Source organism: Dermochelys coriacea, chromosome 7, assembly GCF_009764565.3.
Source record: "Dermochelys coriacea isolate rDerCor1 chromosome 7, rDerCor1.pri.v4, whole genome shotgun sequence".
Classification (NCBI taxonomy): Eukaryota; Metazoa; Chordata; order Testudines; family Dermochelyidae; genus Dermochelys; species Dermochelys coriacea.
Genome location: NC_050074.1, coordinates 22733184 through 22758562, shown reverse-complemented (window position 1 = coordinate 22758562; position 25379 = coordinate 22733184). Strand labels below are relative to the sequence as shown.

Below are 25379 nucleotides of genomic sequence, written 5' to 3'. Positions count from 1 at the left end.
TGATAATGTTAATCTATTGCAAGAAGCAAAACATAAGGCTCTCTTAGGATATTGAGCAGAGACCCATTTCTATTAATGGCCATCCTCTGCTTGAGGGAGGATGTTGAATGCCAGAAGATTCACTTGTTGGTTTCCTTAGGATGTCCAGATAGGTAATATCTTCTTGGTTCCATCCTTTCATTCAGTTGCTCTGAGCCCTGCTGCAGGGTAAAGGACTCTTCAGCACTGCTCTTTGCTCTGCTGTGCAAATGATAAGTCCTGAGATGGGGAAGGGAGAAGAGCCCTTCAATGCTGGTCATTAGAAATCGATCATGCCCAAGAGTTTAGTGCTAGGATTATGTCACTCTTAGCAAGTGCAAGTTGACGGGGTATTAGTTGAGTCCTACCAACCCAGACCTATTGTCCTCAAGGGCCTTTTTCAGGGCTTCTTTCTAACCCTGCTTACCAGTTTATCTCCTGCCCGTGGCTGTGCAATTGAATCTGTTTCAGGGCTGAGACTTTCAAATGGGACTAGTGATTCTCGGTGCATCAATTTTTCAGGTGCCCAACCTGGGACACCTTTAAAGGGCCTGGTTTGCAGAAAGGGCTAAGTGCAAAAACAGGTCCAAATTGTTCAAACTGGTCAATTTTGACTGAATATTTTCATCTGAATTTTAATGGAAAAAATGGGTCCAAATTTTCATTAAATCTTCACAAAAGTTCTGTCCCGTGTTTCCACTGGCTGTACCAAGCACATGCCCTCTGCATGTCATACAACTGTGCGGGGGTCAAGTTGGATACCCCAGTCGCTAATCACTTTTAAAAATCTTGCCCATTTTGTAGGAGCATGAGAAATTCATGCTTTGATTGTGGCAGGTGTTTGGGGAGCAATCACTGAGAGAGGCGTCATCACAAGATGCATGCGTGCTAACCGTTGGCAGGGAGGCAAAGCAGGGTGTTGGGTAAACAGGTAGCACAATGTAACACAACCACAGGGCTTCCAACCTGCTCCTGCTTAATGAATTTATCGATCTCTTCATACCCAGTGATGAGCTGCCAAAAGCTGAAAAACTGGTTGCTTCAGTCGCTCCGGGTCTTCGATGGCACTTTGGCGGCATGTCCTTCAGTCGCTCCGGGTCTTTGGTGGCACTGAAGGACCCGCCGCCGAAGTGCCGCCGAAGACCCGGAGCATCGCCGGGTGAGTAAAAATTGCCTAAAGTTAACCATTTGCTTAAGTGTTTTCTTGTTACAGCATTCAAAAGCTTTCTAGTTGCCTCACAGCACACTGTCTGGTTCCTTGTTTTCTTTAACAACTGGTTCTAAACCGGCTTCAAAATTTAACAACCGGTTTGCGCGAACCGGCTCCAGCTCACCACTGGTCATACCAATCGGGATATAATCTAGCAATCATTCGCCCAGAATCAATGAAAGGCCCTGCTGGTAAAATAAACCCCTCTTGTAGTTAAAGGCCCCCCCATCCTAGCTCCCTCCCCATCCATACAGACCCCCACCTTTTGCTCCTGGCTCTGAGTCTCCTCATCCACCTGGAAATGGGCAGCTCCGTGGCTGGAACTGAGAATTCTGAGAGCCTTGAGCAGACAGTTCCGCTCAGCTTTCTGGGAATCAGACCTGGCCAGGATGCCGTGCAAACCAGCCATCATTTACATTATGTCAGAGAACCAAGATGTATTGTCTCCTGGACCCACTTGTAATGTTTCCTGTGTCCGCACTGAGGTAGATAATCTGTATTTGGGAGGCCCCAGTGGATGGCAGTACATACAGAAGTACTTAATTAATTATGGAGAAATTAAGTCACTGGGGCTGGTAGTGGAAGGGCTCTCTGCTTTCCCGTGATCCTGTCTGTACCATTCCGCCCCTGAGCTGAGCTACAAGCCTCCCAGCTCTGTGATGGCAGAGATGCAAAGAAGAGGCTGACGCTCGCCCCATTTGGAGTTAGAGGGGCAGAAACCTGGGATAAACTCCGGGAGACAAGTGCACCAAAAAGCCATTTTGTTGGAGTGGCTTGGATAAAAGGAAAGCCTGAGGCAGGAAGCCAGGACCTCCTGAGCTCCAATCCCAGCTCAGACATGGACTTGCTCCATGGCCTCAGGCAAGTCACTTCATCGCTCTGTGCCTCAGTTTCCCAGCCTGGAAAATGGAGATAATACTGACCAACCTCAAGGAGCGTTGTGAGTATTGAGGAGGAGGCCAAGTTTTGCTCTCACTCATCCCGGTATAAATCCATTGAGGCAGGCACTGCAGATTTTCACTGGTGTAACTGAGTGTGGAAACTGGCCCACTGCGGGTAAAGTGCTTTGAAGATGTAAAGTGTAATAGAAGCTGAGGTGGGTTCAAGCTGCAAAATTCAGACTCGGAGCTGGATTTGGAATAACCCAAAGGGGTGGGATTGGATCCAGGGTCTGATTCTGGCCCATCTGTAATGATGATGATGATTTTCAAGGACTGTAACCCCCCATGCTGTTTTCATCACATACTATCTCATGTTTGCCAGCCATCAAAGATCCTTTGTATTCTGCTCAGGGCACTCACTTTCCCCCAGCTCCAGCTGCTGCTGCCCACTGATCCTGCAGTGACATCATAATACTGTATTTACAACATCACAGGCATTCATGTGGCACCGTGCCGGGCTGTTGTAAGGGCAGGACTGGGTCTTTGTTGCAGACTCCTTCGGCCCTGGTTAAAGCACAAGTCCCTTTGATGATAAGCTGTGGGAGCATAGAATATTCAACTGTTTTGTACATGTTGCTGTCCTTTTAAATCCTGACACCTGAGACGTGCTTGATGGCTTTTTCCTAACTATGGAAGTGGCAGGAGCCAGTGCTTCTGCGCAGTCCTTATCCAGGAAGCCACATGTCCTAGGAAGCTTAGCGATGGTCACCGATGTGTTGGGGTAACCTACAACCACCCAGAGAACCCTGGCCCTTCACACCCTATCAAGCCCATGACTGCTAGAGAGAAATCTGGGCCAGTGTTAGCAGCGAGCAGTGGTGGGGATGGGAATAAAAACTGCCATCATACAGCCCTGCCATCCCACCACTCCCAAGAAAGGGTTAGTCGTACGGAGGAAAAAGCCTCTGTGACCAGTCACCGTGATGCAGCAGGAATTGCCCATGTACATGCCTGCTCAGCACCCTTATCATCCGATGACTTGTGCCTCTGATGTATGACAGCAATAGACTTCTGGATGGTGTGTTTTACACAAATAACTATGGCTTAGCCATTGTGAAGCATCACCTAGTTAGGAAGCAGGGATCGGGGAGGGGGACTGATAATGGTGCCGTAATTAACTGGTAAATTACAGCTAATTCCTTCTATAATTAAATATTCCGTCCACACGAGCATGGAATAAACTTGTCATCAGTGTGACTGCACTGAGTGGAACAGCCAGGCAAAGGGGCTGATGCTTGGGCTTAAAGTCTGATCTAGAGAGAAGATTCTGGCTTATGGTTCCTGTAGAAGCATGAACTATGGCTCTGTGTGTGTGTGTGACAGAGAGAGAGAGAGAGATGTAGCTCAAACAGGGGGGTGTGTACCTGCATTGAAGGCTTGGGCTGAGGCTCCGACAAGTGTGTGGATGTTGTAACTATCTGATCTATCTCCACTCACTGAAGTATCTAGATGCCTAATGCTGGAGTTTGGAACTTCGCTATGTCCCTGGTTGGGGCTATGTTCTCTGCTCATCCTCAGGGGAATTGCAGGCTTGGGGGGAATCTAAAGCTGGTGTGATTTACATGTCTCTGATTATACTACACAGCAAAGAAAAACCTGTAGCTGGCCCGTGTCAGCCAACACAGGCTCAAGGGGCTTGGCTGCAGGGCTGTTTCATTGCTGGGTAGACTCCCTCCCACCTCACAGGATCCTAGAACCTGAGCTCCAGCCTGAGCCCAGATGTCTACACAGCAATGAAACAGCCCCTCAGCCCGAGCCCCGTGAGCCCGAGTCGGCTGGCACAGGCCAGCTGCGGATGTCTTGTTGCTGTGTAGGCATATGCTTTGGGACTCTTGCCCTGCATCCTGTGCAGTCATTTACATCAGTGCCAAATGGGTGTCAGATGCTACCAAATCAGAATGGCCATGTTTTACACCCACTTGGCCCTGGGGTAAAGGCATAGGGCAATGAAGATTCGCCTCTCACTGATGCTGGTATAAATCAGGAGTAACTCATGGAAGTCAATGGAGTTACACCAGGGTAGGTGAGAGGAAAATCAGGCCTACTGTATGCAAGTTGTACTGACACAGATTCTTAGGTATTCACCCCCACTTACTGGTGCAAATCCCACCCTCCCTGATGCATCACCTCTGAGCTTGGCCTGCTGAGTCTGAGGCCAAGCTGCTGTAACTCCCTTAACCAAGGGGTGGGGTGAGAGGAGCGTAGCAGGAAAAGCAGCTCACACAGTGTGAGTTAAAGCTGGGGTGGCAAATAGCCCCCCCACCTCAGACTCGTTTGGGCAAACCAGTGCTTAATTTGTGCCCGGGCTTGCCAGGGCTGAGCCCCGGCACCTCTAGGCCTGGCAGTTCATAGCCCCGGCCCCTCTGGGCTTGCCGCATTAGTTATGAAAGTAAAAAAATTGCTTGAGCCCGGGCACCTCTTTCGTTCTAAATTAAGCACTGGTGCAAACTGTTCATTGAAGCCCTGTGAATAGTAAGCAGAGATGTGAGAATCACAGCCTGTTTGCGGCTAATTCACATGCAGACAAGAGGAGGAAATCCATGGGCTGTTCATTAGAAATTGTTTGCCCAGATTTAGTGCTGCCAAAGCACCAAACCCCCTGCAAACACCTGCTTGTTCTGTGAACTGGTTAACCCAATGCAGGCTCTGGATCTAGCCAGAAGGCCACAGTGAAAGAGAAGATGCGCTAAGGAAAACCAGAGCTGGGTTTGAGTCGGGCCCCAGAGAGGAACCCCTGTAGGAAGGGTTCAGATCTGGAAGTCCTCATGGCCCAGACTGAACACTATGGGCTGCTGGTGTCCCAAGGCCTTCTCCCTCCTAATCCATTCTCTCTTCACTGGCACAGCCTGGTGTGAAGCAACAACTGGACAGCAACACAGGGGTGCTGCTGTGGTCCTGGCTGCATGGCAGCGAGCACAGATGCCGGTAGCAGAGGGAGGGAGAAAGGGAAAGGTGGGGAGTGGGAGAGCGAGGGAGCTGTGCTGCCCTTACAGGAAGGAAATAGACTGGCTGTGTTTCATGGGAAAACCACACACTCGCCTGCCACTGCCACCGCACTGTTCCTGTGCTAGCTGCATAATGGATCCATAATAGTGGGGGGGAGAAGCAGCTATGACTCATGTTTGGCCATGCAGTACAATGTGAGATCAATTGTGTGTGTATTCCTGGCTGTGTGTGTTTGTATATCTGAGTGGGGGTGGGGGGTGGGGAATCATCTCTGTGCAGGTGCCTGTGTTGGGACATAAGGGGGACAGTTTGTGCCTCCCTTATTCAGAGGCTGCCAGGGGCCAGGGCAGCCTCTGGCTTTTGCTAGGGATCCCTGAGGGCTGCCTTAACTTACAGCTGCAGTAGTTGTCACAGCCCGCTGCAGGAGCACAGAATAGTTTGGGAGTGGGACTGCCTCAGCCGTGTCCCCCACTCACAGCCAAGCCAGTTTGTATCAGGTTTAGGGGTCCCCTATGCCCAGGAGAGTTCCTAGGTAGGGGTAGGGGATGAGGTTTGCACCCATCCTTGGACAAAGTGGCTGTAGGGCAATTCTGGAGAGGGCCCTGTGTGTCTGCCTAACTGTGAGTGTGTTTCACTCAACCTCTCTCTTGTGTATGTGTGTGTTCGCATGTGTATGATTGTTTGTGTGTGTGTATGTGTGTGTGTGTGTGTAGCCCTGGACTGGGGGGTGGCCAGAGTATTCAATGCGGATTAGAGTTTCCGCTTTTATGAAACTCACTTGTAAATGTGGGGGGAAATGCAATATATTTATGCTAAACAGCTATTGTTATTCAAACACAATAAAATGGAGTCTTCCGTGTTCAGATTTCAGCTACCCTCAGTGTCAGGCAAGTGGAGGCCTCATTAAAGGCAGCGAGGGGTGGTGTGTGGGGGCGGGGGGAATCTCTCAGGGGAATGCAGAGCTGCAATTTAAAAGGACGCTACCACATTCTTTTGGTTTCAAATTATCTATTTTTCCTTCTCCAGTGTTTAAAATACTAATTATTTAGATTGTTTTTACCTTGGGGCAGGGACCCTGTCTTCATATTGGTCAGTTATAAACCAAGCACATCCATGGCCCTGTCTAAATAATAACAATATTAATTTATATGCCCTGAACCCTGTCTCCTAAGTATTTTACAAATATTCAGTTTTTGAATATTTACCCTTTGCAAGCTTGGCAAATATCACCACCTCATTGAAATATATTGGCTGGAGTGTATGAGAACCAATGCCCTCTACAGGATGGAGTCAGAACTGCAAATCTGGGAGTCATAAATCGTATACTGCTAAATGGTCAGTGGTGATTCTTATTTAGGTTAAATGGTAGGGACCTGTGATTTTGGAGCAAGAGACTCTGAGTCTAGCCCTAGCCAGGAAGTCCTAGGTGCCCATGTGGGGTTGATACAGTATTACTAATATGCTTTTACCAAGTGAGGCTACTTTCCAAGCCGGTAAGTATTTCTTTCCCTCTTCTCCAGTTACCAGACCTTGATTTTCCTCTCCCTCCAACCCTATGTTTCTATTAGATCTTGATGTTATTATGACTCCTTGGCTTATTCCTTGTCTGTGCGCCAGCCTCTTCAGTGATGTTAGCCCAGTTCTAGGACTAGGGCTGACTTCTTAAGGGGGCACCTATAGCAGAACACAGACAGAACTAGTGGGGGTGAGGCACACTGGTTTTTGTATAGGTCTGGTAGCAGTGACTGTTGGTTTGGTTCTGAGAGGGGAAACCTGTTGGATTGTCAGGGAGTGCACAGGGGAGTGGAGGCCTAGTGGGCTGGGCTGGAGTATTTTGGGGTATATGGAGTTTTAAAAGATATGGCCCAAAATTGTCAAAAAGGCCCCAATTTAGGTGTCCAACTTGGAAATGCCTTGAGCATCATTTTCAGAAGCGGTGAGCACCCACGGCTGCACCTGGCATTAACGGGATCAATGGGTGCTTAGAACCTCTGAAAATCAGGCCCCATGCGTCGCAAGTTGAGCAACCAAAATGGAGGCACTTAAAATCAGTTGCTACTTTTGAAAAAAATGGCCATAGAGACTACACATGGTTACTGCCTGTTCAAGGACTGCTGTGGAACTGGGCGGGAACTGCATTTTGTTGTTTCCTAGGAGAATCTATGATTTCAAATATTTTCTTATTTCAAAATGAGAAAACCAAAATTTTGCACAAAATGAAATAAAAAAAATAAAATAAAATAGCGTTGGGTCCATCAAAATGTTTTGTTTTGATAAAATGGAACTGTTTCATTCTGCCTGTCAGTCTGTGGCAGCTGGAGAAGGCTGGAGACTCGAGGTAAGAATGAAGTGGTGCTGAATATCGCTTGTAATTAAGAATCCACTTTCTGTGCTAACTTGATGCATGGGTACTTTCTTTTTCTTGGTATTCTGATCTGATTAAAGCAAATACAGGTAACTAAGAGGGCATATTTGGCTTATTGGATTTCAGGAGACCTAATGGGCATAAAGCTATTTTATTAATGTAGACATCATCCACATGTTACACATTTACAGCTTCATATACACAGATGCCATCCTGCGGGGAGGGGTTTGAACCAGGGGTGTTCAACACCAAAAGCACCAATTCCTGCCACTTTTGTAGGTGTAACTCTTCTTGGAGAGGGAGTAACAGACTGTTACTGTTGCGGGAGCTAGCCACTAGAGTGAGTCCTAAGCACAGGAACTAAGGGAATATATTTCATATAGCTGGACATTTCCTCCTTGCTGAGATTCATGATGCTTCTCGTGGGATGGCTGTGCTATAATATAACATCTCTGTACAAGGAAATTGTCTTCAGTAATGGTTTCTGGATTTTAAAAAAATATATTTGTCATATATTTTATTGGAATGGAATTAAAATGAAATTAGAAACTAAAATAACTTTAATTATGAACTTCATGAATCAGTATGTTGTAAATCTTTCAGCATAATATTGTGCCATAAAAATGCTATTTTGTGATAATTATTATTATTATTATTATAATTAATATGCCTTAATTGCTCGTATCACAGGCGTGCATTATCTCCCAACCTCCATCGCAGTGCCTTCTGCAAACAGTTTGCCCTGTGGTGTGGTGTGAATTCAGCCAATTGCAAGAGTGGACAGTGGGCTGTGTATGTGTGTGTTTTAAAGAGCGTGATGTTTTATCACACTGTCAGTGTTTTCATTCTCCTGTGTAGCACCTTGTGTGTCTGGGACAGAAGGAGGCGCTATACAGTGAAAATCAGTGTTAATAATTATAAAATATTATTTATTATTAATAATGACCTCCCTCCTTCCAAATCACACACACGCACACACGTGGACACATGCTCGCTCGCTCGCTCTCAGCATTTATTTAACCACATACTTAACTTTAAAGTCAATGTGAAGATATATATGCCATGGAGGTGAATATTAGTCAACAGCTCCGGCTATTGATCAGAGCACAGATGGAGTCAGATCACTTGGGAGTCTGTATGCTGTGGTTGGTAGTAGAAGGGCAGCAAGGGGTTTATTTCTGGACAGCTGCCTTCTTGGCCTCCTGGACCTGGGTCAAAGGCATTGTTAACAGCTGGGGCAGATGCCTGGGGGCATGTGGGTTTAATCCCTAATGTAAAATGATCCTGCCAGTGAGTCTCGACACTGCTGCGAAAGGTCATTCTGGTTGGGGTCAGCGCGAGGGAAGGGGAAAGGTTGGTACCACTCTGGGCTGTGGAAGCCATCATGCCAAGTGGGAGATGCTCCTTCCCATGAGGCAGATAGTCTGTGTTCTGAAGAATGAGGGGAGGCACTAGTGTGTGCGTGTTATGGGGGGAGGACATTGTTCTGGGGGGGAGATGCAATCTGGAGGGGAGCCCTGCTGTCTCAAACTGGGAGAAGGAGTTTGTTTGTGGAGGGTGCCTTTACTCTCACCAAATGGGGTGAGCTGCTGTAGGTGGGATGGGCATAGGGTCTTTCACTGAGGGGAAGGATCTGCTTCCTGGGGGAATTGCCTCATTCCCCAAAATGGGAAAGGAGCTGGTGTGTGGAAGGAAATGGAAATGCTAGCAGCCCCCCACCCCCATCATAATCTCGCCATTTCCCACCAGCAACTCTTTGCTCTAGCAGAGCCACCTGGTGTGTGTCTGTACATCCTGCACTGAGCTGGGCAGGGATGAAGGGTGGGTTACCAAGGCAGAAGCACTCCTGTTTAACCACAAATCACCTCATAACCCACAGCGATAAGGCAGGAAACGGCTGAGGGTTATTATTGTTTTTGGATAAGTGACCCTCCCTGACTGCTGGCAAACAAAGGAGTTAACTCCCTGCTCAAGGCTTAACACATAGGTGCAGGGTGGAGTAGCAGGGCAAAAGCTGGGACTGGGGCCCAATGGGGGAGTGAGGGGAGCGACTAGGAAATGCTCTAGAAACAGCTGTCTGGTGGGCAGAGGGGAGAGAAGCCTGGTGGGAGCGGGAGAGCTCCCCACTGAGCTGGCAGACACACAGTTGTAACCTGGGATAGCAGGTTTAATCTCAGTGTGATTTACTGTCAAGAGCACAGGCCTGGGAGCCAGGACATCTGCATTCTCTCCCCGGCTCTGCCCCTGACTTGCTGTGTGTGACTGTGGCTGTCACTTTCCCTCTCTCTACCTCAGTTTCGAATAGCGCTGTCCACTAGTGGTATTGATACTGACTCTCCGTGAGATGCTGGGATGAGAAACACTGGAGACATACAAGGTGTTCTCACTGCCCTGGCCTTTGACAGGTCAGTGTTTCTGGGGTGAGGTGGAGGACGCAGACTGGCTCAGGAGTAAAGGGTTAAAGCTTGGGTTGTTTCTAACCCAAATTAGATCGGCCAGCAGAGGATGGTCACAAACAAAAGGCTCTTTTGGCCTAATCCTAATACAGAGAGGGAGGGCTGGGGAGATGAGGAGGGAGCTGCATGCAAAGACATATCCTTCGTTGCTCAGTCAGGGACAGGAAACAGCCCAGGCCCCCTGGGAAGAAGAAGATGACTTTCCTCTGTGCTAGCTCCTCATTGCTAGTTTGACTAAGTATTAGAACTCTCTAATTTTGATCACCCAGCACAATAGGAACAGAATAAACTATACTTATAACTATATAAAGCTATACTGTAGCTTCCCAGGAGGGTTAAACACTGCCAATTAATGTGCTCCTAACAAATGGCCTGCTATCAGCTCCTTAGAGGGAGTTTCGCACATGGAGGCCCTGTCAATGCTGGGCTAGACATTATAATATACAGCAAGCACTCAGGAGGGAACGGCCTGGACTGGTGAGTCTGTCCAGGCTCCTGAAACCCTAGTTCACACTGGGCGTGTGCAGGCCATAGCCACCCCCATGCCAGTTACAAGGACCTTTCCTTTTGAGGGGAACCAAGACAGGTGGGCTGGTCAATACGTCACGAGAACATAGGTCTGCTCCTTTGGTGTGATGAGATGGCCCTGCGAAGTCAGCACGTTGTGACTCTGAAACCAGATGGCCCCCATTCCTGTCTGAGTTCAGCATCATGGCAGAGACCGGCTCTTCCCCCCATGCTGTCTTGTGCCTGGAAAGTTCTCCTTTGGTTCCAACTCCTGACTTCATATAGGGCAGGGTCATTAGAGTCCCACAAACAGGTGTCTGGAATGTGGAGGGGGATCTCCCCCGTCTGAGGGGGCTTATAGGCAGGGTAGAGTAGATGGTGGGGAGTAATGGGTACACAGAGGCAGGAGAGCTGGCCATATAGGGCGAGTGGGATGCAGATGGGGACCTGCCCAGTTGGCTTACCCTGTAGGGCCTGCCCCAAACCCACCTGTAGTGGGGATGTCAGGAAGATGGCCAGCTGGTTTCAGTATTTAATGGCCCACGTGAAGAGCTTTAACCTCGCTTACTCCTGCTTGTGACTAACTCATTGGGAAGGAGGTACCTGTCCAGCTCACTTAGTGCATCTTTGCTAAGAACATGCTGCAGCGCATTATGTCTGAATTAAGGCGGCCATAGCGTCACGCCTCTTAATTACCATGAGATTCCATTACGGACACATGCAGCACCAGGGCGGTGCGGCAATGGGGCCGTGTCAGTAACACACTGGTACTGACTGGTCTGCAAGCAGGGAGGGGCGATTGGAGGTTAGTCCCAGCTAAACCTGACATCCGCTGGGGCTTTCTCATCTCAGACACGGTTCGCAGCCTCTCGGGGCTGAGTTTCCGTCTGTAATGGGTGTGTACCTCAGCCCCAACCCCCAGCTATGCCTCACCTGGCTTTGCCCATTCTCTCTCCCCTCCCTCCCGTGGGTCTATTTCTCTTCTCTCCGTCTCCCTCTTTCCCTTCTCTCTGTTGGGTGTGACATTTGCTATTATTATCCCCCAGCCCCCATTCTCCCACATCTCTGCATCACTTTGAAGCCTCAGCTTCTCTCTCAAACTTCTCCCCAGATACCTCTCTCCCTGCCAATTCTTTGCCCACCTCATCACTCCCAGATCACTCATCCCTCCCTCCCTCCCTCCCAGTTACAGAGACATTTGCCAGACTGGATCAGACTCAAAGTCCATCTAGTCCAATATTCTGGTTCGGGCAATGGCTGGTACCAGCTGCTTCTGAGGAAGGTATAAAACCCCACCGCCTAATGCTCTCCCTCCCTCATGGCTCTCTCCCCCTGCATGACTTGCCCCATCTCCCGCTGGGGACTGATCTCTTGTTGCTAACACAGATAGCAGACTCCCTCCCAGCTTCTCAGCAGCCCCTTCCTCTGCTCCCTGCTGGCTGCATCTCTCCACTGCATGCATCAGGCTCCCCAGTTCCAGCTGAGGGCAGCTCTAGAGAAAACTACTAAGGGTCAGAGCTGGGAGCCAACTGCCTGCAGCCATGATATTCAGCCTGCAAGAGCTAGGCTGCTGAGAAGCTTCCTGCCCCATGGTCCCAGGGCACTGTCTGGAACAGCAGGACGAGAATTGGTTTTCAAAACCCAGAACTGTCCCAGCCAAACCAGACTGTTAATGGCTGTGCTGCAAGCTTCCCTTCCCTGCCCCATGTACCCAAGGGATCTATGGGGGAGAGGACATGAGAGCATCCCTTCAGCCATCGCTGTCCCTGATTAGCCCCCTCGGAGACTGGAGGAGGAGATGGGTGTAACCACTGGAGACATTGAAGATTGTATTTGGCTTTGGGCCACAAGTGAAACGAGTGCAGTGGCCTCAGCTGGGGTTATTTGTGTAGCATGGAATCACTGCAGGGTAAGGTTGACAGGTTCTTATGGCAGCCTGGAGTGGAACAGCATGGGGATCCTGCAGGTCAGGAGAGAGGTGCATCTGCAGAGGTATGTGGGGCGAGCCTGGGACTGGAGCAGCAGGGGAAGGCCAGGTGTACTGGCAGCACTGAAATGGGGGACGGGTATGCAGGCCATCTGTAGGTGCCTTGGCAGAGCTGTGGGGAAAGGCAGGGCTGCTGCCCTGTGCTGAACCTGTTCTGGGGCTAACCCAAGGGAGCCAGTCTCCAGCCCTGTTAAAAGGGCAAACCCTCTAGGAACATGGGACACTGAGTGTTTTCTGCTCTGATTGGACAGAAGCTGCGGTCATGAACTGGCAGACAGTGCGTGGGAACGTGGGCGTCATCAAGATTCAGATATGCAGCTGACAGCACCACTGTACCTTAAAAGAAAAAACCCTTTCCACTCACTGTACCAGCTCATGTGCTGAAGCATGAAATACTGTTAATACGGGAGTGATTAGCTCTTGGCAATGGCAGATGGATTTGAGAATGACAGTTGCTGTGCTCCTTCCGAGAGGGAGCGGAGTTTTACTCTTCTATGAACGATTCCTTTAAGGGGCAAAGTCCTGGAAAATAACACTGGCCTGTACTACACAGAAACTGTTTGCCCGTTGGGTCCCACGGTCAGTGCTTGCTGTGTGGGGATCCACACTGAACTGGTCTGTAAAATCTCAGGATTTTCTTCTTTTCACCTGAACGGGAATTTCAATTAAAACTCAATCAAGTAACAACTAAGTTAAAAAGTACAGTTTGTGTGTGTCCCAAACATAAACTGCTCTGTTGGTGTAGGACCGATAGGAAGGGTGGAGGTTATTATTGGTAATTGCAATTATTAATTGCTAGAATGATTGATCTGAGAGATGCGCCCACTGGTGGAAAGCAGGTGTTTAGTACTATAGCCAGCTTTACTGTAGACCCCCCCTGTAAACCTCGCCCCTCCAGCAAGCTCATCTGAGCCAGTGGCTTATACCGTTTAGAAAGACACTGCAAATTGCAGTCAGGCCCTTGGAGTACATTTCCCCCTCCTACCCCCACCCCCATTTAACCCCTCCCCAGGCCCCATCATCAACTGCACATCATGCAAGGCGAATTAAGTTCCATCACAGAGCCAGTCATGAAATGCCAGCCCCTGAAACTGTGTCACTGGAATGAAAATGAAGAGCAAACATTGTGTGGGAGACTGTTTTCCCAAGGAGGGTGACTTTGTGCTACAGCCTTGAGCTGGAAGAGAGGAGCTGTACAGGGCAATCCTGCATCGGGACAGGAACAGGGAGCGAGGTTCTCTCCATCCCTTGCCTCTGAGGCCACAGACAGTCTGCTACAACACCGCTGTCAGCAGCCAGAGATGCCAACTGAATCATGTACAATGTCTGTGTTTGTGTGAAATTTGTGGCAGAAGGTGTGACCGTGCCCCTTGGGGCCTGAGATGATTATTTAGGGCTCCTGGTCTGGGAGACATTTGCTTGCCAGGAAATCCCAGAGCAAACAACTGCAGTGTGTGAAAGATTCATTTTCCAAGGCTGCTGTCTCTCCAAGCTAAGTGTAGGCTGTTCTGCACAGACACACACACAGGGTGCCTGCCTAGAGAATCTTACAGCCCCACAGCCTGCACTGAGCCAGCTGGGAGCTGACGGACTTCATGCAGTGAGAAGGTGAGAAGAAAGCCTGAGATGTAGGGAGGGATGCAAGGGAAGGAATAGTAAAACTAACTGGTGTTCGGTCTGAAAGCAGGTCCTGTTGATTCCAGCACCTGGCAGCATCTCTGGGCCTTGTAGAGCACTTTCCATAAGATGGCTAAGCACTTTACAAAGGTAGGTTTGTAGTGCTCAGAGCTGGTTTACTGAACCTACACCTTGAACAGTGCTTGGTATTCTTATGTTCCAGCAGATGGCACTCTTCCTACTGACTAGCTGCATGTACACATCTATAGAGATTTCTTTTGTACAGCGTTCTGGTCATAACTATGATTATCCCCATTTTACAGGCAGGGAAAATGAGGCAGAGGGACAGGAAGTGAGTTGTCCAAGACCTTACAATGAGTCGATGGCATAGCCAGGAATAGAACCCAGGAGTCCTGATTCCCATCTCAGACCCCTATGCAGAATGCACAGCTCTAAAAGGCCGTATAGAAGATGCACAGAGCCAAGGTATGAATTTTCCATGGGATCCAGAGCTCAGTGCGCCCTGTAGGAAAGTAACTAGGACCAACTGAGTCTGTGAAGACATGAAAACAGTATCCGAGCTGTCTGCTTTTCAGTGGTGAGTATGTGTATGTTGAAGTTGAAACCAGGATGTATTTTTAATGATGCAGGCAGGGCTGGGTTTCTTTAAATAAGATGAAACAGTGAATACAGGCTCTGTAAACTGTGTAGTGCACCACAAATGCATTATTTACACCAGCTCCTGCCACGTCCATTTTAATTTTAAATGGGCTTTCCTGTATGCACCAAAGAAAGCAACAGAACTATTATGTCTCTTCTGTCTCCCCACATGTTGCATGCCACGAGGAAACAGATCTGACCTGTTAAAGGGTTTGGGGCAGCTCCATCCACTGACTGAATTTTAGCAGGAGCAGCCAGATACTCTGATATGATGAATGACAGTTGGAATTGGAAACTGAGTCAGCAAATGTGAGGATACTGGAAATAACTATCCTGGTGACTTCTCCTCATACAAAATAAGTTATAGAAACAAGAATTTGAATTGTGCAGTGGTTGGAACAGGCAACTTACAGTCAGGAGACCTGTATTCTATTCCTGATTCTGTCACTGACCCTTCATGTGGCGAGTCATGTCATTGCTCTGTGCCTCAGTTTCCCCATTTGTGAAATAGGAATAATGCTACTTAAACCTCTTCTCTGATGAAAGCTGCAAGGTAAGTGTAAAGCCTGATTATCATCCTAGGAGAGGACACAAAAGATACCTTTTAACCTGATACTATATTTTTTCAGTTCCAGATGGAAAAAGATTAGTATAAAACTAGCTGGAACTGAAAGTCTAAATCACAGCAATCACCCTCTCCAATTTAAACCAGATGGGAGTGCAATCCATCCTGTGCAATACTCACATACGGAGCACCACCTCTACTGCTGCTGCCACTTGTTGGAGGAGCAGAAAGCCTTGTTTGGATAGAAAATGCCACCTGTGGTCCCAAATGCCACCAAGAAACCTGATCTGCAATGCAAAGAGTCTATAACTGCACCTGGCTGTAGAGAGGAGATGGGGAGAGTGTGAGCTGAAAAACACAGTGAATGTTGCACAGTGAAGAAGCTGGTGGTTGTGGTATGAAGGGAGGTGGGGACTTGGCCAAGGTGGCAGATGGCTCTCAGAGATATGGCACTCTTCTAATGAGCTGATTTGGCTGTGGAAAAGGAGTGAATGCTCTGCACAAGTACAGTTCCCAGTTCCAAGTGCTGTCCATCTTACTAGATTAACTGACAGTCCCTGCTAAAATGATCCACAGTGATGTACATGTTAACATTCAAACAGCTGTTCTGAGGTTTCTTTCAGTCAACATTCTATTGCAGTGAGTGGGCTTGCCTTATCCGTCTCTTAGAGCTATTGTTTCAGGCTGCCTGCAGACTCAGGCAGACAGCCCTGCATCATGCCACCTCTGCAACCAGAAAGGGCAAACAGTTTATTTATTTATCTATCTTTAATTAAAGCTGAAATGCTGCAGAAACTGCTGGGACCACCCATGAAGTACTATATATCCCCAAGTACCAGCTCCAGCCTGCCTACTTGTGTGTACAACGCTTCCCTTTAGAGGCTGGACTGTGCCAAAGCAGCTGTTTGCTTTGCTCTAGTGGTTTACTTAACACAGGGGCTGCTGTAAATCACTGGGCAGAGGTCCTTGCTTTGGGGAGTTAAAGGCTGTGAGTTCTGTTGCTGATGTATCTTTGGCTGTTTGCCATGTGACAGGATTATTAAATAGAGTTAGACATTCTCACACGATTCTTTGTGGTGCCAAAGGGGTTGGGGAGAAAGTCTGTCTCTTACCTTCAAACTTCCCCCAAGTAGAAGTCAGGCTTGTCTGCATTTGGTTTCACACTGTGGTGAGAGGCCTGGATTTGGTTTAGCAGGTGATCTCAGCGTCACCTAGCAAGGAGCCCACAGATCCCGAGGAGTCGCTCAGGCTGCAGTGTGGAAGCACCAGCAAGAGTCTGTGAGGGGGAATTGGGAGCCCAAAGATAATGACTGAGGGACACAGTGTTAGTCTCACCAGCACCATCAGAGCCTATAAGGTGCTGAGATGGCAGGTTAATAACTGGGAAAATAGACTTAGATGAAGAAATATCAATACACAAAGTCATTCCTTCCTAACAGCCCCCAGAGTGGCCTATGTGAAATGGGCAGGAGGTCTCCAGGGAGCTGGCAGGTGTCTACATCACACTTACTGAGTAACAGCCCAAGGACTGAATGAACCATCTTCCCTCTCAGCCCCTACTGGTTAGTCTAGAGGCACTTTCTCCCCTAGAGTGGTGTCTGTAGACCTATAGTCAAGGCATGCTGGTGAGGGACAATGGCGCAGTGCGTTGTATTTGTTCTGTGTAAATGGAGGACATCAGCCTCTGAGACAGTGAAGTCTGGTGTCTTTTGTGAGTACACCCATTTCATGCGAGGGGTGCAGGTGGGAATGTCGGGGGGGATGCAGGAGCTCCCATTTGGTGCTCAGGTTGGGGGTGGGAATATGGGGGGTGCAAGAGTCAGGTCATGGGTTGTGAGGGGGCTGGGTATGTGTAGGGGGTGCAGGAGTCAGGGCAGAGGGCTGGGGGCATGTGAGGGGGGTGCTGGAGTCAGGGCTGGGGTCGTGGAGGAGTGCAGGGGTGAGGGCAGGAGGCTGGGGTGTGTAGGGGGTGCAGGGGTCAGGGCAGAGAGCTGGGGTGTGTGGGGGGGTGCAGGGGTCAGGGCAGAGAGCTGGGGGTGTGGGCTGGGGTCCTTGGGGTGCTCCCAGTCCCCTGCCCAGAGCAGCTCACGGCAGGGGCCTGGAGGGGATATGTCCTGATTCCCCCCCTTCCCCAAGGCCCCATCCCCACCTCTTCTCTGCCTCCTCCCCGGAGCAGCAAGGGTGCTGCGGCTCCGCTTCTCCCCCTCCTCGCAAGGGCCATCAGCGGATCGGCGGCAGGGAGGGAGAGGAGGAGGGGCAGGACCCCAGCACTCTGGGGGAAGAGGCGGGGGAAGGGGAGCTTGCCTGCCCTGCAGCAGCAGCCGGCAGGACCAAGCTTCTTCACCCTGCCCCCGTGGGGGGGGGGGGCAGGGCGGAGAAGAGCGGGCCAGGGCAGGCAGGATTTTTAATGGCACGCTGCAGCCTGCCGGGGTCCTGGCCGCCGGCCCCACTCAGCCTGCTGCCGGCCTGGGTTCGGCAACGGTCTGAGTGGGGCCGGCGACTGGGACCTGGCAGGCAGCAGCGTGCCATTAAAAATCAGCTCATATGCCATCTTTGGCATGTGTGCCATAGGTTGCTGACCCCTGCCACAGAATAATCACAGCAAATAAATAACCCAACCTGCCCTCTCATTCTTTATACAAACTCGCTTTGGGATGACAGAGACATTTGGCAAATATATGGAAATGCTCCCAGTCCCCAAGTCTAAGAACAGGTTGATCCAAGTGCAACAGGACACATAAAGACACTCCCCCCCTTTTTTTCTCTTCTTTCTTCCCCTCCTCAAGATGACCTGGATCCTTTAACTGTGCAATTCTCTTGTTTTATACCCTTGCATGGAGAGAACACAAACCCCTCCAGTTGCAATTAACAATACCACAGACTGCTCAATGAGAGCTTTAATAGAAAAAAATTCCCCATTCAAGGGACGTAAGCACAACAAGCAAATGGGGGAGATGATTCCATTAGCCCTTTACCCAGCAATACATTGCGCATGCTAGCCAATCTAGAGGGCAGCCCTCAAGGATACAGTGGAAGATCCCTGTTAGTAGATGGCAAACCTTCCTCATGCATCAGGCAGGGGAACACAGGGCTGCATGGTAATGGGACCCCAAAACATGTGTGGCCCTTTCTTGGTGCCTGTCTAGTGCATTTTGCTTTCTGGCCCTGCTAGCTTTTGCAGCTGCGATACCCTGGAAAATGGCTCTATTCATTATCCATTTTAATTTCACTCTGTATCCCCAGAGCTCTACAGACATATTTTATTATCCCGACTGTCAAGAAGCTTAAAGAGTTGCTGATGCCGACTGGAAATCTTTGACAAACGCTCTGTTTGGGCACCATTCCGCTTGCCCAGCCTGTCTGCTTTGTGCTTCCATTCCCTGGCTCTTTATTAGCAAAGACATCAGTGCAAGGTGGGGGAAATAGCAGGGTTGGCGTTTCCAAGGGATTTGTCTGCTCCTGCTGCCTCTTGCCCAGCTGAGGATGGCAGAAAAGGGCATATCGTCTCCACATCAGCTGGAACTAAGCTGCAGAGTTTGGATCGGGATGTACCCCAAACTCTAGGGCTGTTCAGGTTTCTTTTCTGCTACCTGAGATCTCATATAGAAAGAGGCTCTGTTGGTTTTAGGATGTGGTATGTGGCCACGAGACCTGACCTGAGGCCACCAAACCGATTTCACACCAAAGAGCCATAGTTTAGATAATCATTTTTGGCCACTCATTATTAGCCTGGGCTGGATTCAAACCAATGAGCTGAAAGAGAATGTCTCCCTTAGCCATGACCACTCTCCTGAGCCAGCCAATCCTCCTGGCTAATTTCTTTTAAACAAAATATTTGTAAGTCACCTTAGGGAACAATAATCCCTGAGTCATCCATCTAATAGAGAAAGAAGGACCAGAACTACTGAGAACAGATGCCTTTAAATCGAATTTGGGTCAAAGTTTTCAGTGAGTCGTACAGGTGTTGGCTACTCATTCTCAGCATAATGAGAGTGAGAGAGAGGAAGCCCCTAACCTCTGTGGTTTTTGATCCAGCCGAGAGCTGAGACATCTACTTCAAATCTTCCCTCCAGAGCCAGCAGGAGCTCTGAAATGTCAATTACCTTCAATGTTCCTTTCATGCCAGCTGCCCTGACTGATAGTATGGATCTTAGGTGTCTTCTCAGTTAAAGGTGAATGGGAAAGCATTACAAAAATAAAATAAAATAAAATGAAAGAACAGACTAAGATCTTAGATCAGTGACAGAAGAGATGGGCAGGCTAGAAACCAGCTGGGCCAAGTATTCTGGCCTTACTGAGGGCTGCTGAATATAATAGGATCCCACTGTGCAGGGAGGGTTTGCCTGGAAGTGAGGAGCCTATGCAAAGGCCTGGATCTCCTGAGGCACATAGCTGTGACCTCTTTCTGTCTTGGAACTCGGGACAGCTGTGTGGGCATGGCTGCTGGATCTGCATTTACAGAAGCTGCACCCTCCATGTTGCATTTTGTGCATGTCACAACAGCCGCAAAGGCTCCTGCTGTCCTGATGCTGTGGTTGTGGTTGAGGGGATTCTGGGTGAAAGATTGCTTTTGCTCCAACCCAAACTCATCAGCATTCCCCTGCCTGCTCTGTGGCCTGGACATTCATGTTACTTGTTTTATTCTTCAGCTTCTATACCCGCCCCATAGAATTCTGGTGATATCAGAGAGGAAGTGGCTGGAGCAGGAGACTGGGAGACAGGACTCCTGGGTTCTTTTCCCAGCTCAGCCACTGACCTTAATTTCTCTCATCCCCTTTATGACAATCCAGATCCCCTTAGTTTGAGCAGAAATGAGGACATCCATCACCTCAACCTCCTCCCCATGAACCATTGGACCAGGGAATAATGGCCCTGATCCTGCAGTCCTTACACAAGTGGCATCGCTACCGATGTCCATGGGAGTATTGCCTAAGGACCGTGTGATCCTGCCTAGTGAATGAAGCACTTACCAGGGCGAGGGATAATTCCTCCCATTACCTTGTGCCAGCAGGACAAGGTAGTAGCCAGAGAAGAGGAGGCCAAGGTGCCTCTGTAAGTATCCTGAGACAAAGTCAGAGAGAGAGAAGGTTCTTAAAGGGGTGGTGGGGGATCTCTTGAATATTTTCTTCCCTCTTCCTCACATGGTTAAGAGGTTTCGCTGTCTCAGTAACTCCCTTGAGAGACAAAAGTAGCAGCCTCTTTGGATGAGAATACCTGACAAGATTTTAATGTGAATAGAATTCACTAAATTTAGCCTCTGGGAAAAAAAATGGGGGGGGGGAGGGAAGGAAAGCTGTTCATTTCAATCCACGGGAGAGGAACCCAAACTCCAATCACTTTGCTTTAGTCAGAGCTAGTTTGTTCATTCTTTTCCTCTCTGTCTTAAAAGCTTTTAAGTCTCCGCACCGTGCTCTATACACAAATAAGTGATGTGACAAATACAGGAGGAGAAACTGTCACTTGAAAGGGAATGCATCCAATCAAGGCTCCGCAAAACTGCCATAATAAGGCAGATATTATATTCTGTCTTTTCAGGCTGACGGGATTGAAAATGCAACCAATCCTGTTTAGAGTGGAATGAACATGCCAAATGGAGTTGCCAGCAATTCTGTGTTGCTGTTGGGTAGCTTTCGAGCAGGACCAGCCTTTGGCACCGTAAGGGACCCCTGGGGACTTGTACAGTTGATTCAATGATCTACTTGCTGCTCGATCTTGGCCTGCCGGAGGGGAAAGCAGTTCAAGGCCCTCTCCATTCTGGCTACTTGAGGCCCTACCAGTTGTAAATTCAGCTCTGGCTTCCAGGACCCCCTATTTTCCTCTCTTATTCCCCCTGTGTGGCACCAACCTGCTTTTCCTGCTGATGTAGGCGGCATGTAGCTCCTTCCTGATCCCATCAAACCACTCCTAACTCAGCCAGAGGGAGCATGAATCCAGAACAGCATGGGGTGCTCTCCTAGGAGGCCTTCACGTAGGTTAGCTGGACCCATTAGCAGCAGTTGTTAAATTGGTAATTCTAGGATAGCTAAAGATATGGGATGGGAATTTATCCCTGTTTCAGTCGTATTGTTAATATAAAGGCCTGTAGGTGGGGGAGATCCCTACAATTCATATCCCAAGAGGTGTGAACTAGAGGCCATCTGTAGTCCAATGATCTGAACGCTGGTCTGGGAGTCTGATTCCCAATTCCCTGCGTGGCATGACACTTCCCCTTTCTGTGCTTCAGTTTCCCCAGCTGTAAAATGAAGTATCCATACTTTATTCCCCTGATCCCTTGGTAAAGCGCTTTGAAATCCTCGAGTGAAAACATGCTGTGGATGCAAACCCTCATTACGAAGAAGGATATTTGTGTTGGTATACATCAGGTTAGCTCTTGGTGCAGGCCCCCTGACATGCTCAGCTGCAGACAGAAACACACATACCCGCGCCCCCTGACGCTAGAGCTGTAGGAAAGAGTTGGGCTTTGCACTGAGCCCCAAGGAGCAACAGACTCAACCTCTGTAAGAGTAGCAAGGGAAACAAATTTCAGAGCGGGTTCTCCCTTTCAAAAACATCTTGCCTCAGCCATAGGGTTATCACCTGACTGGTATTTGACCAGCCTGGCGGGTTTTTTAATGGATTTGCCAGTTGCCAGAAAAATAATTTAATCTGCTGGGTTTTCTTTTTACATGGGTCTAAAGATTTGCATTATTATCACAATACACTGGGATAGCTAATGTTAAAAGTTTCTGTATCCAGCTGAAGATGCTACAGTGTTCCCCCTTCCGCAGTTCAAGTGATAACAGATCAAAACGGTTGAAAATACAGCAGCTGTCTGCCCACCAACAGGCAAGCACACTGCACGGGTGTCAGGAGGGGTTGAGTCACCCAAGAGTGAGGTGATCTATCTCTTATCTATATGTGTTATCTCTCTAGATACTATAAGTGGCTGTTGAAAGGGGAGGTGTTGCAGAGTTGCCTTATGGTTGGGGGTTGTGGTTGTGGTGGGCTTGGCTTGTGGCTGGGGGTTGGTGCTGGGTGGTTTTTTGCATTTCAAAGGTGGTAACCCTACTCAGCCATGCAGGGTCAGTGAACAGCCCAGCTAATCTTACCAGGCCGAGAGATGTCCCTTAGGGAGCTGTGACTCATGCAGGTCGGGAATTTCCTTCACCCTTCTTTGGTTCTATCTCTTGCAAAGCAGAATCATTCAAGAACCAAGTGGGCTAAGCAATGGCAGAGGTGTCACTTGGAACAGAGCTTTGCGTTGTTAGTGCTGACCTGTGCATAGATGAAGGCCGAATCCTGCTATTGGATCTGTGTGGATGATGCCCCCGTGAACTGGCCCTCAGCAGCTCCAAGAGCAGGGAGGAAGAGACTGCCTCCCTTCTCAGTTCCCCCCCCCCCGGGCCTGATTCTCTATGACCTTGCCTGTGTTGTAGTCATTTGCGCCTTTCCTCTAGCACATTACATCCTGTGCAACACCAAACATAGGGTCTGTTAAGGCAAACTTGCCTGAGGCTCCAGCCCAACCCAGTTAAAGAGAAACCCTCAGGTTTATGTCTCGAACATAGCTGATCACAAAATCCTTGCAGTATCTTTTGAAGTGCACTCCTGACTTGAAATACCTCATGGTTGTTAAAAAGGATCACAATCCAATTGAGAAATGTCATAGAAAAAAAACAGTCGCCATTTTTGTGGGATTTATAAAAATGCGTAGGAGACCTGTGCTGGTTGGGTGGTGTGCAGTAGCTGATATCCCAGGCAATCCTGGTGTGCAGAGAAAGAAAGGAACAAACAGAGGTGCAGTGATTTCACTGGGGGTGGAGGGAAGTACAGGGGGAGGGGTGATGATTCTCAGGGTTCCCAAGACTGAGATTCATCTTGTTCTCCCCTACCTCCAGGGACAGGAATTCTTTCCTGTGGTAGGTGGGTGTCAGCTCCCTGGCACCACCAGCTTTTCAGCCACTCAGGCACTCTCTTCTGGCCCTGACTTCGCCTTGCAGGTTAACAATAGGTCCTCTGTCCCCAAGCCTCCTTTGAATTGTTCCCCTGTGATATCCAGCCCCTCACACTGGCTACTCACAGAAATTCCAGATCCTCTGCACCCAACAGTGCAGTGTAGCACCTTTTACCATTTTACCTTAAGCCATCACTCCTGTAAACCACACAGCACTTGTGAGCACTTATAATAAAACAAAAGTAGATTTATTTAAGAGAGACTAAAAATTTAACTAGATGTGAGAGGAAGTGGTGGAAACAGCTGGTTACAGCTCAAAACAGATTCATAAAACACAAACCTGGGTCCACACTTACCAACAGTTAGCTTTCCTATATACTAAGGTAGGATCTCTCCCAAGTTCAGCCTGTTGCAGAGCTGACTGATTGCACAAGAATCAGGATCCACATGTTCATGAAAGCCCCTCACTCCCTAAGGGGTTTCCTCAGTGAATGGATACAGAGTGCCTTCCCCTACACCCTGATTCATAGCCAGGGCCGTCTCCTGCCTGCTATAATGTTCCTTTTCACCACCAGGTGATTCAATTATTTGTAATTGTCTCTGATAGTTTTCTATTGAGTGGGGTGTGTTGAGGGTAGACAATAGAACCTTGCATTATGTCCCCAGCTCAGTAAGGGGAGTGACAACGAGACACAGGACTTCCAGTGACTAATTTCTACTCCAAGTCCATAAAGCATACTTTCATTATAAATACATTTATTCCATAAATTTTACCCATACATACAGCTCACAATGACTATGAGTCTTGGACAGTTATGAGCTTCTTGCAGATTCCTTATATTTTACTCTTTGTGGATAAATATCCTGCAAGACATGTGTTTGGTGTAGAGAGTTGGATCTGAGGTGAGAGGTGTTTGGAAAGAACAGGGGCCCCTTTTCCAGGAGGACACGGCTCAGTGCGGAAGTGATGTTGCTCTCTCGGGGCTTGTCTACACTGGTGCTTTACAGCACTGCAACTTTCTCACTCAAGGGTGTGAAACAACAACCCCCGAGCGCTGCCTGTAAAATGCCAGTGTAGACAGTGCCCCAGCGCTGGTAGCTATTCCCCTCATGGTGGTGGGTTTTTTTTATAGCGCTGGGAGAGCTCTTTCCCAGCGCTATGCCGTGAATACACAGCCATGTAGCGCTTTAACATTGCTAGTGAAGAAGTGCCCTTGGATGAGAAGAGAATGTCACAAGGAGCAGAGAGTAAAGGGGAAAAATGGAAGCGGTAAAAGTGGCTGGCACAAAGTGCGTTTTTAAAAGACAAATAATCAACTCAAATCGTCACTTAGTCTTGTTTATGGCTTTTATTATTTGTCCTCTTTATAATTTTGTTTTTAAGTGAAGTGAATTCAGTGCCAGTGAAAGATATTGAACTGACAGCTCTGGAGCACAAAGTCCTCTGTATAGCTGCAGAATGGCCACAGCATGGGCAGAGGAGGGGCCAGCCTCCTGCGTGGCCCCCTGCCGATGTCACTTCCCCCTGGCCACTCTCCAGCAGGGGGGAGAGGAAATCCAGTCTGCATGGGCCCCTTGGCAGACATTGCCCACTACTGCCAATTAGGATGTATGGCCATCTATCCACTGGGAACTGGACTAAGGGCTAGCTTTTAGAACCAGCACTCAGCCTACGTGGCTGTGCTATGCATTGGCCCCCCGCCCCCACTGGGGCTGGGAAAGGAATTCACAGGCCACAAAGTGGCGGCTGCTCCACAGCTCCTAATTACACCCTCAGGGGTGCAGTAGCCCCTGTGCCCTCTTCTGGGGAGCATGGCCAAGACACTGAAGCTGTGGTCTCCTCAGGACCTCTTGTGTGCTTTGTGGCAGGCTGGACATGTGCCAGGTCCACTTGGTCAGGGTTCTCTGCTCCTGTAGAAGGGGTCTGTGTGGATACTAGGACCCAAACTCATTTCATATTATAGGCCACTAAGCCACCTTCAGATGGGCCACCATGTCTGCTACATAGTATGTACAGGGTGGTGGTATAGTCAGACCCTCTGGGGTGTTGTCCCCATGGTGCCTGCTCTGTGGGTTGAGGGTGGAGGCCAGAAGCAGAGGGCTGGAGGGGACCCACATTGTTCCTCCCTCCTACCCCATGGCCCCTGGCAAAACCAGCAGAGAGTTAATGTATC

The 25379-nt window shown here is 48.9% G+C and overlaps 2 long non-coding RNA genes across 2 annotated transcripts in view; one reads left to right on the top strand and one right to left on the bottom strand.

Annotated features, from left to right (window-relative positions):
* LOC122461098 overlaps positions 1-16397 on the top strand; it is a 37785-nt gene extending 21388 nt beyond the window's left edge. The window contains exon 3 of the long non-coding RNA XR_006282828.1: positions 14371-16397. This is a non-coding gene — a long non-coding RNA (uncharacterized LOC122461098). The remainder of the gene's footprint in view (positions 1-14370) is intronic.
* On the bottom strand, positions 12979-23712 carry LOC122461097. Its single transcript, XR_006282827.1, has 3 exons — positions 23562-23712; positions 16385-16521; positions 12979-13078 (listed from the first exon to the last, which is right to left on the bottom strand). It is a non-coding gene; the product is annotated as an uncharacterized LOC122461097 (long non-coding RNA).
* Between the last annotated feature and the right edge of the window lie 1667 nt (positions 23713-25379).